Source organism: Mustelus asterias, chromosome 1 (genome assembly GCF_964213995.1).
Source record: "Mustelus asterias chromosome 1, sMusAst1.hap1.1, whole genome shotgun sequence".
Lineage (NCBI taxonomy): Eukaryota > Metazoa > Chordata > Chondrichthyes > Carcharhiniformes > Triakidae > Mustelus > Mustelus asterias.
Genome location: NC_135801.1, coordinates 19,649,382 through 19,666,762, shown reverse-complemented (window position 1 = coordinate 19,666,762; position 17,381 = coordinate 19,649,382). Strand labels below are relative to the sequence as shown.

The 17,381-nt window shown below is 45.4% G+C and overlaps 1 protein-coding gene across 7 annotated transcripts in view; it reads left to right on the top strand.

Moving 5' to 3' along the window:
• Positions 1-17,381, top strand: part of LOC144491975 (janus kinase and microtubule-interacting protein 1-like) — a 329,706-nt gene that overhangs the window by 267,461 nt on the left and 44,864 nt on the right. The gene's annotated exons all lie outside the window — the stretch shown is intronic.

Sequence of the window (17,381 nt, the reverse complement as noted above, 5' to 3'; positions counted from 1 at the left end):
CTATACAGACAAAGCATACCGTTCATTGAGAAGGAAATGAGAGAGTGCAGAATGCAGTGTTACAGTCATAGCGAGGGTGTACAGAAAGATCAACTTTATGCAAGGTAGGTCCATTCAAAAGTCTGACGGCAGCAGGGCAAAAGCTGTTTTTGAGTCGGTCGGTACGTGACCTCAGACTTTTGTATCTCTTTCTCGACGGAAGAAGGTGGAAGAGAGAATGTCCAGGGTGAGTAGGTTCCTTAATTATGCTGGCTGCTTTGCCGAGGCAGCAGGAAGTGCAAACAGAATTAGTGGATGGGAGGCTGGTTTGTGAGATGGATTGGGCTACATTCACAGTCTTTTGTAGCTTCTTGCAGTCTTGGGCAGAGCAGGAGCCATACCAAGCTGTGATACAACCAGAAAGAATGCTTTCTATGGTGCATCTGTAAAGGTTGGTGAGAGTCGTAGCTGACATGCCAAATTTCCTTAGTCTTCGAAGAAAGTAGAGGCGTTGGTGGGCTTTCTTAACTATAGTGTCGGCATGGGGGGACCAGGACAAGTTGTCCTGTCCCTAATCATGTACAAAATGCAGAGAGGGTGGCACAGTGGTTAGCACTGCTGCCTCACAGTGCCAGGGACGTGTGTTCGATTCCTGGCTCGGGTCACTGTCTGTGTGGAGTTGCACCTTCTCCCCGTGTCTGCATGGGTTTCCTCCGGGTGCTCCGCTTTCCTCCCACAATCCAAAGACGTGCAGGTTAGGTGGATTGGCCATGCTAAATTGCCCCCTCCTGTCAGGGGGACCAGCTAGGGTAAATGCATGGGGTTATGGGGATAGAGCCTGGGTGGAATTGTGGTCAGTTCAGACTCGATGGGCCAAATGGCCTCCTTCTGCATTGTAGGATTCTATAAGACTTTCAGATTATTAACCTACGAGAAATTGGTTAAAGAAAAATAGAATGATTAATATATTGTAACCTTATGAGACTAATATTTGGAGGCTAAGAAATAACAGGTTGAGTTTGCTTCCCGAAGGCAAGTGCTTGGCAATTATTTACCATGGGTGAGATTCTCCAGCCTTCCAGCTGTATGTTTCCCGCCTACGGAAGGTGGCATGTTGTTTGCTAGCAGAGGGATTCCCTGGTCCTGTTGCTGTCAATGGGATTTCCCATTGATGCCACCCCACGCCGCCGTGAATCCCGCTGGCGTTAACGGCCAGAGAATTCCGGTCCAAACCATGGCAGAGTGCCACGTGTTGTTGCTGTGGGTAAAGTGGGCAGGATGGCTCCGAGTCCATCTCAGCTGGAATGGGAATCAGACCCCCGTGCCTTTGACATTAATCTTGCCCACACACCAGCTGTCCAGCTAACTGAGCTAACTGGCTTTGCACATGATCCATATCCAACCTTAAATAAAAACCTGTTTTTGGATGATAAAGTATAAAGTAAATGCATAATATAAATTAAAACAGAAAATGCTGGATAAACTCAGCAAATCTGGCAGAAACTGTGGGGAGAGAAAGGGAGTTATTGTGTTGTGTCCATAGGACCCTTCTACAGAACTGGAGAGGGATAAAAATGTGATGAATTATATAGTTGGAGAGAGGGTGGGGCAGAACGAAAGGTCAGGGATAGGTCGGAGCCAAGGAAGGATTGACAAAGGATTGACAAAGATGTCATGGACATGAGACAAAGGTGGTGTTAATGGTGGCATTGAGACTGAAGAAGCGCTAATAGCGGCATAAAGGTAAGATAGGAAAATGTGTTAACAGGACAGCAAAGGTCAGTTCTCAGTGAAAGCAAAACTGAAAACAGAATAGATTGCCCTTTGAGGGAGAGGTCAGGTGGTATTGGGGTAAACCAGTATGATGTCATGGGACCCGTCCCCATACTTTGTTTTTGACAAAGTGGCTAAAAATGCAGCAGAGGAAGCTGTCCTTGGGGCTGACAGCTTCCACCCCACTTTCCCCCACTTGCTGCACCATCTGCCCGTTGAATTTGTGAAGATGTTACTATCTCCTGAACCTTGCTTCGATGATGGATTCTCCTGTTGCTTCGACAGGTGAGTTTTCAGCAAAAAACAACCAATTCACAGTCTAGTTTGAAGTTGTCTCATGTGTGATGTTGGGTCAAATCTCTATTTGCATTACCGATTGTAAATACTGCATATGAAGTCAGTGTTGGAGGGATGGATGGAGGCATTGGCGTTGTGCCAATCTCACTTGTCCTGAAGGCACCTGACTGTTCTCCTCAAATGTTGAAATGGTTTGGTGACAAATACTTCTCCATTTGAGGTTGGTTCTTCCCACGTATTAGGATCCAGCTTGTAAGCTCCAAAATTAGCTTTCAGACTGCCTCTATATCTATGAGTGGACATTCCTGTGGTATGGGTTCCCATGCTCGTCCTGCCTTTGGTATGCAGGAATCCTCCACAACAACCACATTAGCGATCCAGCAAACTCTGAAGAATTGAAGAGTACAAGATGATAAAAGGTCTGGATAAAGTAAACGTGAAGTGGATGCTTCCGCTGGTAGGGCATTCTAGGATGAGAGGTCATAGTCTTAAGACAAGGGGTAGCAAATTTAAAACAGAGTTGAGAAGCAACTACTTCTCTCAAAGGGCTGTGAATCAGTGGAATTCTCTACCCCAAAGTGCGGTGGATGCTGGGACAGTGAGTAAATTTAAGGAGGAGTTAGACAGATTTTTAATTGGTAATGGGTTGAAAGGTTATGGGGAGAAGGCAGGAAAATGGGGATGAGGAGCATATCAGCCATGATCAAATGGCGGAGTGGACTCAATGGGTCGAATGGCCTAATTCTGCTCCTATATCTTATGAACACAGTCTCAATGCCAGATATGCAGCACTTTGCAACCTCTGTGTTGGGGATTTTGTCCTGACACCTGATGTTGCAAATATTCTCAGACAGTGAAGATGGAATGCCTCAAGTTGATTCATGTGATGCCAGTGGTTGCCCAAGTCTCACATCCATAAAGAAGTGGTCAGAACCACTGCCTGGTAGACTTTGATCTTTGTCCTGAGACAAACCCCATGCCAGAGTCTGTGAGTGAGCCTGCCAAATGTTGAGTTGGCTTTTGCCAGGCGATGGTTGAGTTTGTCATCTTGTGTAGTGTTACTGGGGAGGATACTCCCCAAGAGAGCAAAGCGCCTGACCTGAACGGAGGGATGTGGTGTTGTTCGTGACGATGGGATCTAGGAGTGTGTGGCCAGGGATGGGTTGATGCAAGATCTCTGTCTTCTTCAATGTGTTCTGAAGCTACGACAAAGTGATCAACAAACAGCTGAACATCCTCTGGAGGATGTGCTATGAGCGTGTAGAACAAGAGTTCACACAGTAGCTGCTCAGTGAGCTTTGTGCAATTAGCTTTTGCTAGTTGAAGAGGTTGCAGTCTATCCTGAATTGAATGTGTCCTTCTGCGTCAAGAGTGTGGGCTAAAGTATGGCCAAGAAGTATTTGGTGAACAGAACTGGAACCAATACACAGCCTTGTTTACTGCCATTGGTGATAGGAAAGGCATCCGATGAAGTGCTGCTTTCCATCATGTTGGCCATTATGCCATTGCGAAATGAGCGGAGGACACTGATCATCTTTTCAGGGTTGGTACAGAACCTTCAATAGCTCTGACCAAACCTTGGTTCTATTCTCCCTCCACAGACGCTGTCAGGCTTGCTGACATTTTCCAGCATTTTCTGTTTTTGTTTTAGATTCCAGCATCCACCATATTTTGCTTTTACCTTCAATAGGCCTGCCTGGTTTATTCTGTCAAAAGCCTTGGTCAGGTCCAGAAACACCATCGTGACTTTTTGTGAGATTTTACTTGAATTTGATGTGCTGCAGAGATCTACGTCTGCTGTTCCCCATCCTGTACGGAAGCCACGCTGTGATTCAGGCTACACAGAGCCAATGAGCTGCCTGACAATCCAATCAAGAATAACCCCAAATGTTTCTTTGACTTCATCTGTACATGTCATTGTTGGAACGTGGGCGCTAATGAGCGTCGCATGCTGGTTACTAGAAAGACTTAAATGGAAAAACTTTGAGTTGATTGCTACTTCTGTCAGAAGTGACTGAAGTCTCTGTGCCAGTTTACACCTGACAGTCGAGGTTTATCCTTCGAATGACCAGTTCAGTAGAATGCGTACCTTGCACCAACCTCCTCAAGTTCAGACTCCTCAGCGAGTCTTGGTTCACTTAGGGCAGACACCTCAATGTTGTACCTGGCCAAGATTCTGGCTACGAGGGCTGTTCTGCATTCTGGTCTGGTATTGCTGCCTCGAGCTGTTCTGACATGCCATGAAGTGAGCTTAGTAGCCATGTTCTCATATTTTGACCACAGTGAATGGATGACAAGCCAGGAGCGGTACTCTGACGGGAGCAGGGAGAGCAGGCTGTGTTTAGAGTTCTTTTTCTTTCTCTTCCTCGGATTGAGGAGAACATCACTCTATCTGGAAAGGTGGTCTGTCACTTCAGGAGGATATGATATCCACACCTGCCCTGATCTGTGGACAGCGACTGTCACCCTGAGGCTGCCTCTGTGCAGAGTTATGCCGATAGCATTCTCTACCTGTCCCCAGCACCACAGCGCTTGGTATGTCTGATGAACAGTCTCCACATTGAGTATATTTAAGTGGATGGGGTTTATACCGAACCTCTCCCTCGTCTGAAGCAGGTAATACTACATTGCTGCCATGCAATGTTTGCCATGCAATCCCTCAGGCAACTGGGGATGCAGCACGGTGGCACAATGGTTAGCATTGCTGCCTCATAGTGCCAGGGACCCGGGTTCGATTCCCAGCTTCGGTCACTGTCTGTGTGGAGTTTGCACGTTTTCCATGTGTCTGTGTGGCTTTCCTCTGGGTGCTCCAGTTTCCTCCCAGAGTCCAAAAGACATGCTGATTAGGTGAATTGGCCATGTTACATTCTCCATCAGTGTACCAAACAGGTGCCGGAGTGTGGCGACTAGGGGATTTTCACAGTAACTTCATTGCAGTGTTAATGTAAGCCTGCTTGTGATACTAATAAACTAACTTAAACTTTTCATGCCATAAGGGTAGCAGCTGTAAAGATGCAGGCTTGCTTTTGGAGTTCTCCTTCTCTGAGATGAGCTGCTGAATCATAAAATCCTACAGTACAGAAGGAGACCATTCGGCCCATCGAGTCTGCATCGACCACAATCCCACCCAGGCCCTCTTCCCATAATCCCATGCATTTACCCTCACTAGTCCCCCTGACACTAAGGGGCAATTTAGCATGGCCAATCAACCTCAGTCTTTGGACTGTGGGAGGAAACCGGAGCACCCAGAGGAATCCCTCGCAGACACGGGGAGAACGTGCAAACTCCACACAGACAGTAACCCAAGACAGGAATTAAACCCGTGTCCCTGGCGCTGTGAGACAGCAGTGCTAACCACTGTGCCACCGTGATGGAAGAGCCTCATCTACCCTTGACATCATCGTCCAGACTTTTTCCTCTGGGCATCAAGAATCTACCCACTATCCTTAATTTGATGATAAGGATGGAGGTGGAAAATTAGAGGATTGCTCTGCTAGTCTCCCTCTCACACAGTGCGAGTTCAGGATCCCCATCTGGTCCAAGTGTCAGGATCCTGAAGGCCACAGCAAAATCCAGCCCATTGTTCCTCATGCAATCCTATTGCTCATCGTAGACTTTCCATTAGAGCTAGCGTACAATGAAAATATTAAATGGATAAGCAAGTATAATGCAACTTTTATGCAATAATGAAGTGTTTTTTCTACAACCTCTGCACAAACATTCCATTCAAGATGATTTAAAGCTTTTTTTGGTCGGATTATTTGAAGATCTAAATCTCCCCCATCAAAATGTAGCGTGTTCATATGCACAAACTCCATGTGTGCCAGCAGCCTGACACATGTCACACCTCCTATTAATGTGTGACATAATTGTAGTAATGACTGAAAATAAGATGGTTCTTTTCATCTGATTGACAAATATGGAGAGAGACAGTAACCAGCTTTCTTTTATAATTCCAGCTACCTACATACCGAAGAAATCTTGTGTCTCTTGAGTGTTTGTGTCAGACACACTCTGGTAGCCCACTTAAAAGTAGTTGTCACACTTGCATCCTCTTAGCTGAAGTATTGTTCTCATAAATCGCAATAAATCATGATGAAACTGGAATGAATCAACAAAAACAAAAACTGTCAATCACAAAGCTCAAATATTTACCAATCAAACTAAGATTTAGAACAAAATTATGTTGCAGGAGATTACAAACTTACATAGCAACAATTAACTTACTTGTGCCATAGCAATTCTTGTGTTGGTAATATCTCAAACAATGGCCTAGTGGCATTATCGCCAGACTATTAATCCAGAAACTCAGCTAATGTTCTGGGGACCCGGGTTCAAATCCCGCCAAGGCAGACGGTGGAATTTGAATTAAAAATATACTGATGACTGTGAAACCATTGCTGTCAGAAAAACCCATCTGGTTCACTGATGTTCTTTAGGGAAGGAAATCTGCCATTCTAGTCAGGCCTACGTGTGAGTCCAAAGTCACAGCTATGTGGTTGACTTTCAACTGCCCTCGGGCAATTAGGGTTGACCAATAAATACTGACCAGCTAGCGACGCCCATGTCCCACGAATGAATAGAAAAAAGCCTCTGTCTGAGCTGTGAGATCCTGGTTTACAGAGCTGTCAGTGTCAACTGAAGAGATATAGCAAATTAGCTACAGAATCTATCTGTGCCTCTGTACCACAAATTGTGATTAATGATTGAGAACAAACGGGTCGTTCCCAGAGCATGACAGCACAGAATACACAGCCACTTGTATGGACTAATGTTATCCCTGTCTAACACAGATTTCAACTTTCTGCTTTCCATAGAAACATAGAAGATAGGAGCAGGAGGAGGCCATTTGGCCCTTCAAGCCTGCTCCACCATTCATTATGATCATGGCTGATCATCCAACTCAACAGCCTAATCCTGCTTTCTCCTCATAACCTTTGATCCCATTCGCCCCAAGTGCTATATCCAATCGCCTCTTGAATACATTCAATGTTTTGGCATCAGCTACTTCCTGTAGTAATGAATTCTATAGGCTCACCACTCTTTGGGTGAAGAAATGTCTCCTCACCTCCGTCCTAAATAGTCTACCCTGAAACTTCAGACTGTGAACCCTGGTTCTGGACTCCCCCTCCATCGGGAACATCCTCCCTGCACCTACCCTAACTAGTCCTGCTAGTATTTTATAAGTATCTAGGAGATCCCCCTTCATTCGCCTGAACTCCAGCGAAAACAATCCTAACCTAGTCAATCTCTCCTCATACATCAGTCCCGCCATCCCCGGAATCAGCCTGGTAAACCTTCGCTGCACTCCCTCGAGAGCAAGAACATCCTTCCTCAGAAGAGACCAAAACTGCACACAATACTCTAGATGTGGCCTCACCAAGGCCCTGTATAATTGCAGCGACACATCCCTGCTCCTGCACTCAAAACCTCTCGCAATGAAGGCCAACATACCATTTGCCTTCTTTACTGCCTGCTGCACCTGCATGCTTACCTTCAGCGACTGGTGCACAAGGACACCCAAGTCCTGCTGCACACTTCCCTCTCCCAATTCACAGCCATTCAGGTGCCTTCTTGTTTTTGCTTCCAAATTGAATAATCTCACACTTATCCAAATTATACTGCATCTGCCATTGATTAGCCCACTGACCCAATCTGTCCAGATCATTCTGAAGGATCTCTGCATCCTCGTCACAGTTCACCCTCCCACCCAACTTGGTATCATCTGTAAACTTTAAGATGTTACATTTTGTTCCCTCATCCAAATCATTAATATATGCTTTAGCAGAGATACTGCTGTTATATATTTAAAATGGTTGCATCTCTGCTGCTGGAATGTCACGTGACCTGTAGTGATGTAAGCAGAGGGATTTGTGGGCTTTTGGGGCTCTTCCATCTTGGACCTTAGATGAACAGCATCGTGTTTGACTTGAACCCAAGAGCATGGCACCTCACTGCTTATTGTTGAAATTTCCAGTCAATACTTAACAAATGCCAATAGGCATGAACAATTTATGCGGATCTTCTGCAGACTCAAAGTAAATTTTAGGAATGGGATGTTCCCGAGCAGTGACCAATTTAAAATGAGCCTGGGTTGCTTTGTGCCCATTCTGGTTGTTGCTTTGGGGATTTCTTTTGCTTTGTACACAGCTCAACAGCCTGTTAAAAATTGTAATATTATTCAAAATCTGTTGTACCTCCACCAGAGTAGAGAATCTGAAAATGTTTCAGTATGCCAAAGTGTATGACAATTGTGCCACTGGCTACATGTTCCAGGTGAATTAATCCGAAGGGTGACTAAAGCTAATCAGTGACCCCTAGAGAGTTTTTTAAAAATTCATTCGTGGGACATGGGCATTGCTGGCTGGCCAGCATTTATTGCCCATCCCTAGTTGATTTGATTTATTATTGTCACATGTATTAGTATACAGTGAAGAGTATTGTTTCTTGCGCGCTATACAGACAAAACATACCATTCATAGAGAAGGTAAGGAGAGAGTGCAAAATGTATTGTTACAGTCATAGCTAGGGTGTAGAGAAAGATCAACTTAATGCAAGGTAGGTCCATTCAAAAGTGTGACAGCAGCAGGGAAGAAGCTGTTCTTGAGTTGGTTGGTACGTGACCTCAGGCTTTTGTATCTTTTTCCCAAAGGAAGAAGGTGGAAGAGAGAATGTCCGGGGTGCGTGGGGTCCTTAATTATGCTTGCTGCTTTGCCGAGGCAGCAGGAAGTGGAGACAGAGTCAATGGATGGGAGGCTGGTCAGAGGGCAGTTGAGAGTCAACCACATTGCTGTGGCTCTGGAGTCACATGTAGACCAGACCAGGCAAGGACAGCAGGTTTTCTTCCCTAAAGGACATTAGTGAACCAGATAGGTTTTTCCAACAATCGACAATGATTTCACAGCCATCTGCCGTGGCGGGATTTGAACCCAGAACATTAGCTGAGTTCCTGGATTAATTGTCTAGCGATAATACCACCAGGCCATCACCTCCCCTTGGGATTCCAAAATGAACCAGACAGCAGCTGAAAAGTGCTTGGGAATAGACAGTTGGAGTTTTCCCTAGGTTGAAGGAAAGATTACGTGGGTCAGTGAGAGACACATGACCAAAATCAGTGTTAATGCTTTGGGCGGAATTTTCCTGTCCCACCCACCACGGGAATGGTAGCGGGCAGAACAGGACCATGCAGAGGTCCATTGACCTTGGGCAGGATTTTTCAGTCTTGGGATGAGCATAGTCGGACAACCCCGCCCTATATGTCTGGCTGAAGCATATCTTTAAGCACCCAGGAGCTTGGAGTTAAGATTGCTGTGAGTGTATTAGACGGTGTACAGAAACATGCCAATTACTTTGGAGATAAATCAACCCAATTGCAGTACTTCATAGTTAAGACACAACTCTGAGTTGACCTGCACTGGCAACATAGATCAGGCTCTATTCACGTTCAACATGTAATGTGTATGATAGGAGACATTTCCTATCTCACCCTCTCTCGGTAAGGATAATGCACAATTTAAAGGAGTGGAACAAGACAAACATCATGAAACTTCTCCAGCCTGGTGAGGAAGAATTGGAAATCAATGTCTCCTCAGCTGCCAGAATGAAGATTTCAAGGTCGAATGTTTCCCTTAAACAGGGGTCTCTGTTTATTATTTGCACTCCTTCATAAACCTCTTAAAAACAATCTTGTGGCTTGACTGTATTGGCTGGAATTCTCTAGCTGTTCACGCCAGTGGGATCTTCTGCTGATGGTGCACCCCCACTGTGGGTTTCCCAGCAGCGAGAGGTGGGGGGGGAGTCAGATTCCGCCACCGGAAAATGGCACACTGCCTCCCACCACAAGAAACACACCATGGGAAGTGCAGAGAATCCCCCTCCATCACGGTGACACAGTGGTTAGCACTGCTACCTCACAGCGCCAGGGACTCAGGTTCAATTCCAGCCTTGGGTCACTGTCTGTGCGGAGTCAGCACGTTCTCCCTCTGGGTGCTCCGGTTTGCCCCACACACCAAAGATAGAACATAGAAAAGCTACAGCACAAACAGGTCCTTCGCCCACAAGTTGCGCCGAACATGTCCCTACCTACTAGGCTTACCTATAACCCTCTATCTTACTAACTTCCATGAACTTATCCAAAAGTCTCTTAAAAGACCCTATCGAATCTGCCTCCACCACCACTACCAGCAGCCGATTCCACGCACCCACCACCCTCTGAGTGAAAAACTTACCCCTAACATCTCCTCTGTACCTACTCCCCAGCACCCTAAACCTGTGACCTCTTGTGGCAACCATTTCAGCCCTGGGTAAAAGCCTCTGAGAATCCACTCTATCAATACCTCTCAACATCTTATACACCTCTATCAGGTCACCTCTCATCTTTGGCTTCTCCAAGGAGAAAAGACCTAGCACTCTTAACCTATCCTCATAAGGCATGCCACCTAATCCGGGCAACATCCTTGTAAATCTCCTCTGCACCCTTTCTATGGCTTCCACATCCTTTCTATAATGAGGCGACCAGAACTGGGCACAGTACCCCAGATGGGGTCTGACCAGGGTCCTATACAGCTGCAGCATTATCTCCCAATTTCTAAACTCAATTCCTCTATTGATGAAGGCCAGTATTCCATACACCTTCTTAACCACAGGCTCTACCTGCGACGCTGCTTTGAGCGTCCTATGAACTCGGACCCCAAGATCTTTCTGATCTTCCACACTGCCAAGCGTCTTACCCTTAATATTATATTCTTTCATCCTATTCGACCTGCCAAAATGAACGACCACACACTTATCTGGGTTGAAGTCCATCTGCCACTTCTCCGCCCAGTCTTGCATCTTATCTATGTCTCGTTGCAACTGCTGACATCCCTCTACACTATCCACAACACCACCAACCTTTGTGTCATCAGCAAACTTGTGCAGGTTAGGTTGATTGGCCGTGCTAAATTTCTCCTTAATGACAGGGGGATTAGGAGGGTAAATATGTGGGGTGATGGAGATAGGACGAGACATGGGTGGATTGTGGTCAGTGCAGTCTCAATGGGCCAAATGGCCTCCTTCTGTGCTGTAGATTCTATGTTTACTTTGCGAGCAGAAATGGCAGCCAATGAACTCTCAGGGAGAATGAGATGATACATCTTCTTTAACACTTCACCCATTCCTGCCAAGGGGGCCGGTTTAAAATTGAGGGCATCGAGTTGGTGTGCAACATTAATTGTGCCTGTACAACTTAGCGACCGAGAAGTTCCCATCCCACCCGCCACGGGAATTGTAGCAGGCGAGACAGAAAATTTGGCGAACCATTTAAAGATTGAGCTCAGGCAGGAATTTCTGGTCTTGGGGCAAGAACGACCAGAGAATCCCGCCCAGTATGGCTAAACTGGATCTGATTTTCATGTCTTGCAGATTGCTTCGAAGTAGTTTGACTTCGAGAATCATAGAATCCTTATAGTGCAGAAGGGGGCCATTCAGCCCATCGGCCCCTATTTCACCATTTTAATTCTAAGTGCTGGGCGGACTTGAAACTTCAGTCAACATTCAGATCTGACTTTTAGACCTGTTCTCAGGCGCCCCCATACGCACTCTGCCTGAAAAAATAGCGATCCTGAACCGCGCTACAGAAGCCTGTGGGCGGGGCTTGTTAAGAAAAGAGCTAACGTTTCGAGTCCAGAAGACCAAAGCTTTGACAAAGGGTCATCTGGACTCGAAACATCAGCTGTTGTCTCTCCTGACAGATGCTGCCAGACCTGCTGAGATTTTCCAGCATTTTCTCTTTTGGTTTCAGAGTCCAGCATCCGCAGTAATTTGCTTTTATCCTTTATTTTCTTGCTGTTTGTCCGTAAGCAGGTGTTCTAATTTTTGAAATAGGTTGTGGCATGTTTCCCCAAACCCTGTTTGTGAGGTTAATTTGTAAAGTGATTCATAGCCAACAGTCTGGACAGAGTGGATAGTCAAAAGCTTTTCCCCAGGGTGGAAGAGTCAATTACTAGAGGGCATAGGTTTAAGGTGCGAGGGGCAAGGTTTAAAGGAGATGTACGAGGCAGATTTTTTACACAGAGAGTAGTGGGTGCCTGGAACTCGTTGCCGGGGGAGGTAGTGGAAGCGGATACGGTAGTGACTTTTAAGGGGCATCTTGACAAGTACATGAATAGGATGGGAATAGAGGGATGTGGTCACCGGAAGGGTAGGGGGTTTTAGTTAAGTCGGGCATCATGGTCGGTGCAGGCTTGGAGGGCCGAAGGGCCTGTTCCTGTGCTGTAATTTTCTTTGTTCTTTGTTCTTTAGGCTTATGTCAGAAGTAAAGTTCATTCACGCCATCAAATCTGGAGACTAATCGCAACTTCACTCACACAGCATTCAATAAGAGGACAGGAAAGGGGAGTTTTTACCACTTTGAATAACTTCATTATCGGTTCATGTGATTGCCAGAGTTCAGCATGTTAGCGTCCAGTGAGGGTTCCTTCCTGGAAGAGTTACAGTTTAGCAAGCTGAAGCAGGATTTTGCAAAAATCCTTTAAGGTTAATGGTGACACAGCAAGATGGGTTGGTGTACAGAGTCTTGGTCTGCTCTGCAGATTATGGCAGGAATCTTCCAGCAAAATAGGATTTGAGTTTGCTTAAACTTGATGCAGGCTGGTGGTCAGCCTGGAGTCCTGCTTTGATGTTTTCAGGTTGGAGTTTACACAGCAGACTGGCATATGAATTCGCAAATGTAATGTTAAAATTTTCCAAAGGCCAGAAGCTTGGGTCACGTGATGTTGCCCATTAGTGGTTCAGTAGCATGCTAACAAGCAGTTTCTATGTCTCTGATCGAAATCCATTATTTTAAAAATGAATGATGGCTATTAGTGCATCTGCAGATACGATCAGTTGCAATGGCATCCCCTTTGATACAGGACCAGACTGGGGAGAGGGAATGTCTACTGGTCCCTGGTTTCATTGAATGTAATGTCCTCACGATGAGAACTGAGATTCCACAAGGCTGAGGATTAAGCTATTGTCCTGTACCTGCTGTGGGAAGTTTCCAGAAACTGTAGCCATCTTGTGAATCATGTGACAGCCACCTTTTGGTTCAGCAAAGTCCACTTTTTAAATCAGCAAACAGGTAAGGTTTGATTTAACAGTTTATGATGCAGGGGTATGGGGGAAAGGCAGGGGAATGGCATCAAACCATAATGCCCGTTTGGAGAGCCAGTGCAGACACAATGGGCGAAATGGCCTCTTTCTATGTTGTAACAACTCTCTGATTATCACTTTCATGTCTTAGGGACATGACAATATTGAGAAGTGATGAGGACCTTGGAATGTATGTCCATAGATCTCTGAATGTAGTAAAACAGATCAATAAGGTGGTTAAGAATGCATACAAGGATACAGATTTCTATTAGCTAAGGTCTGGAATATAAGAACAGGAACATTATGCTATAACTCTATAAAACATTAATTAGACCACAGCTAGAGTACTGTGTACAGTTCTGGTCACTGCATTATAGGAAGGATGTGATTACACTCACGAGGGTACGGAGTAGATTTATGAGGGTGTTGCCATCACTTTTTGCCATGAGGCAAGATTAGATGTTTTTTAGAACAGAGAAGGCTGAGGAGAGATTTAATTGATGATGTGTTGCAGTTCACTCAGGGAATCTGAGTTGCTGTGGCAACATGCACTCTTACACACACCTGGAGCTATGGATAGCAAAGGTGGAAACTTCAATGTTCTTTCCATTACATGGCTGACCAGGAATCTCTCTCACTTTTATCGCCTACCATTGGCTCAACCTGTTAGGCCATGTTACGAATGCCTTCCTTAGCCCTCAATTCCTGGAGTGGGACCTGAACTCAGATCTTCTGGTTCAGAGGCAGGGACACTATCCACTGCACCACAAGAGCTTAGATTTAATTGAGGTTTATAAAATTGAGGGATCCAGATAGTGAATCCCATAGTCGAGAGTTCCATAACGTCAGAACATTAGATTTGAAGCAATTGATTTGATTTGATTTTGATTTGATTTATTATTGTCACATGTATTCGTATACAGTGAAAAATATTGTTTCTTGCACGCTAAACAGACAAAACATACCGTACATAGGGAAGGAAAGGAGAGAGTGCAGAATGTAGTGTTACAGTCATAGCTAGGGTGTAGAGAAAGATCAGTTCAATGCGAGGTAGGTTGATTCAAAAATCTGATGGCAGCAGGGAAGAAGCTGTTCTTGAGTCGGTTGGTACGTGTCCTCAGACTTTTGTATCCTTTTTCCCGAAGAAGAAGGTGGGAGTGAGTATGTCCGGGGTGCGTGGGGTCCTTAATTATGCTGGCTGCTTTTCCGAGGCAACGGGAAGTGTAGACAGTGTCAATGGGTGGCAGGCTGGTTTGAGTGATGGACTGGGCTTCGTTTACAACCCTTTGTAGTTTTTTGTGGTCTTGGACAGAGCAGGAGCCATATCAAGCTGATAAAACCAGAAAGAATGCTTATTATGGTGCATCTGTAAAAGTTGGTGAGAGTCGTAGCTGACATGCCAAATTTCCTTAGCCTCCTGAGAATGTGGAGGCATTGGTGGTCTTTCTTAACTATAGTGTCGGCATGGGGAGACCAGGACAGGTTATTGGTGATTTGGACACCTAAAAACTTGAAGCTCTCAACCATTTCTACTTTGTCCCCATTGATGTAGACAGGGACATGTCCTCCACTGCGCTTCCTAGAGTCGATGACTATCTCCTTAATTTTGTTGACATTGAGGGAGAGATTATTGTCTCCCTCAATGTCAACAAAATGAAGGACCCACGACGGGTCGGATCTCAAACGGGGGAAATATTAAAGCAGATTTGCAGAGAATGTTCTTCATCTACAGGGTGGAGGGGGTCTTATGCGCCTGAAAGGGTGGTAGAAGCAGCAACCATCATTTTATTTCAAAAAAATACTTCAACAAGCACTTCAAATGCTGTAGCCTGTAAGGTACAGACCAAGAGCTGGAACAGAGGATTAGGCTAGAGATCTCTTTTTTGACCAGCACGAACATAACAAGCCAAATATAGCCTCCTTCTGTATCATACATTTCGATGATTTGACTAATCAGTTCCACTGAATTTTATCCACCGTGCCTGAAGGATAGAAATTTCCTGTTAAACACCGAGGTTGAATTTCGGAGGGACAATTGTACTATACTTCAGGGCATCTTGCTACCTGGTTACGCTGTAGCTTTGCAAACTCAGTGCGGTATTGTGCGTGCATTTGATAAATAACGCACTGTCATAATGACAAGAAAACGAAGCTGCGGATTTTTCTAGTCCTTTCAGCAGATGGAGAATAACATTCGACACATTATTTTGGACTGATGACATTTACACACACGCCAAAACCTTGTTGCTGTTCACGCCGGCAGGATCTTACCGTCCCACCGACGGTGGGTTTTCTGGCGACAAGGGATGCATTCAATGGGAAATCCCATTGACAACAGTGGGACGCTAAGATCCCGCCGCCAGCGAGCAGCGCGCCCCCTCCCACTGCTGGAAAACATGCCGCAGAGGGGCTGGAAATTAATAATTCTGAAGCTTTCAGTAAAAGAATGGAGAAATAAAAACAGGAGGTGCTGCCTCATAGCCTCTGATAGCATTCACTCCAGCTCACAGTAATTAATTGTGTAGCAGCTTCAGATATTTGAAGCCTGTGATAAGGCATTATATAAATCCACATCTCTTTTTTATAACCCCCATTTTTAATTACTTAAAATTAGTTTTTATCTAAATATGTAGCCCTGGTTTAATCTTATATTTTTAAAGTTTATTTGATTTGATTCGATTTATTGTCACATGTATTAACACAGTGAAAAGTATTGTTTCTTGCGCGCTACACAGACAGAGCATACCGTTCATAGAGAAGGAAAGGAGAGAGTGCAGAATGTAGTGTTACAGTCATAGCTAGGGTGTAGAGAAAGATCAACTTAATGCAAGGTAAGTCCATTCAAAAGTATGACAGCAGCAGGGAAGAAGCTGTTGTTGAATCAGTTGGTACGTGACCTCAGACTTTTGTATCTTTTTCCCGAAGGAAGAAGATGAAAGAGAGAATGTCCGGGGTACGTGGCTGCTTTGCCGAGGCAGTGAGAAGTGTAGACAGTGTCAATGGATGGGAGGCTGGTTTGCGTGATGGATTGGGCTACATTCACAATCTTTTGTAGTTTCTTGCGGTCTTGGGCAGCGCAGGAGCCATACCAAGCTGTGATACAACCAGAAAGAATGCTTTCTATGGTGCATCTGTAAATGTTGGTGAGAGTCGTAGCTGACATGCAAAATTTCCTTTGTCTTCTGAGAAAGTAGAGGCGTTGGTGGCCTTTCTTAACTATAGTGTCGGCTTGGGGGGACCAGGACAGGTTGTTGGTGATCTGGACACCTAAAATCCTGAAGCTCTCGACCCTTTATACTTCGTCCCCATTGATGTAGACAGGGGCATGTTCTCCTTACGCTTCCTGAAGTCGATGAGATTATTGTTGCTGCACCAGTTCACCAGATTCTCTATCTCATTCCTGTACTCTGTCAGATCATTGTTTGAGATCCTACCCACTACGGTGGTGTCGTCAGTAAACTTGAAAATTGAATTGATGGGGAATTTGGCCACATAGTCATATAAGGAGTATAGTCGGGAGCTGAGAACACAGCTCTGTGGGGCACCAGTGTTGAGGATGATCGTGGAGGAAGTGTTGTTGCCTATCCTTACTGATCGTGGTCTGTGAGTTAGGAAATTCAGGATCCAGTCGCAGAGGGAGGTGCCGAGGCCCAGGCCAAGGAGTTTGGAGATGGGTTTCGTGGGAATAATAGTGCTGAAGGTTGAGCTATAGTCAATAAATAGGAGTCTGACATAGGTGTCCTTGTTATCTCGGTGTTTCAAGGTTGAGTGCAGGGCCAGGGAGATGCCGTCTGCTGTGGACCTGTTGCGGCGGTAGGCAAACTGTAGTGGATCCAGGTAGTCCGGGAGACTGGAATTGATTTGTGCCATGACTAGCCTTTTGAAACACTTATTTGTGTCACAAGTAGGCTTATATTGACACTGCAATGAAGTTACTGTGAAAATCCCCTAGTAGCCACACTCCGGTGCTTGTTCGGGTACACTGAGGGAGAATTTGGCACGGCCAATGCGCCTAACCAACACGTCTTTCAGACTATGGGAGGAAACCAGAGCACCTGGAGAAAACCCATGCAGACACGGGGAGAACATGCAGACTTTGCACAGACAGTGACCCAAGATGGGAATTGAACTGTGAGGCAGCAGTGCTAACCGTGCTGCCCAATTAACGACCAAAAAATTAATGAATTATTGTTTATGATTGGAGAATCTAGCTTGTTGAC